The sequence below is a fragment of the Nomia melanderi genome, unplaced genomic scaffold, assembly GCF_051020985.1.
Source record: "Nomia melanderi isolate GNS246 unplaced genomic scaffold, iyNomMela1 scaffold0014, whole genome shotgun sequence".
Taxonomy (NCBI): domain Eukaryota; kingdom Metazoa; phylum Arthropoda; class Insecta; order Hymenoptera; family Halictidae; genus Nomia; species Nomia melanderi.
In genome coordinates, this window is record NW_027475130.1 from 3786576 (window position 1) to 3787530 (window position 955).

The following is a 955-nucleotide window of genomic DNA, read 5'->3' on the forward strand; positions in this document are numbered from 1 at the left end:
TATATCTGGTGATATCTCGGGTGCAATTAGAGATAGCGCAATAAGCCAAAGGGAATTATCTGCAGGAGGCCCTGGCGCATGCATCTGTGCAGCGGGAACGACCTCGGACCACCAGGGGCCGAGAAAACGTCCGTCTCATGGGGCCGGACACTCAGGGTCAGTGAAAAATCCAATATATATCTGGTGATATCTCGGCTGCTATTACAGATAGCGCAATAAATCAAAGTGCATTGTCTGTCGGAGGCCCTGGCGCATGAATCTGTGCAGCGGGAACGACCTCGGACCACCAGGGGCCGAGACAACCACCGTCTCATGGGGCCGGACACTCAGGGTCAGCGAAAAATCCAATATATATCTGGTGATATCTCGGCTGCTATTACAGATAGCGCAATAAATCAAAGTGCATTGTCTGTAGGAGGCCCCGCCGCATGAATCTGTGCAGCGGGAACGACCTCGGACTACCAGGGGCCGAGAAAACCACAGTCTCATGGGACCGGACACTCAGGGTCAGGGGAAAATCCAGTATATATCTGGTGATATCTCGGGTGCTATTAGAGATAGCGCAATAAACCAAAGTGAATTATCTGCAGGAGGCCCTGGCGCATGAATCTGTGCAGCGGGAACGTCCTCGGACCTCCAGGGGCCGAGACAACCACCGTCTCATGGGGCCGGGCACTCAGGGTCAGGGTAAAATCCAATATATATCTGGTGATATCTCGGGTGCTATTACAGATAGCGCAATAAATCAAAGTGCATTGTCTGTAGGAGGCCCTGGCGCATGCATCTGTGCAGCGGGAACGACCTCGGACCACCAGGGGCCGAGGCAACCACCGTCTCATGGGGCCGGACACTCAGGGTCTGGGAAAAATCCAATATATATCCGGTGATATCTCGGGTGCTATTACAGATAGCGCAATAAATCAAAGTGCATTGTCTGTAGGAGGCCCTTGCGCAT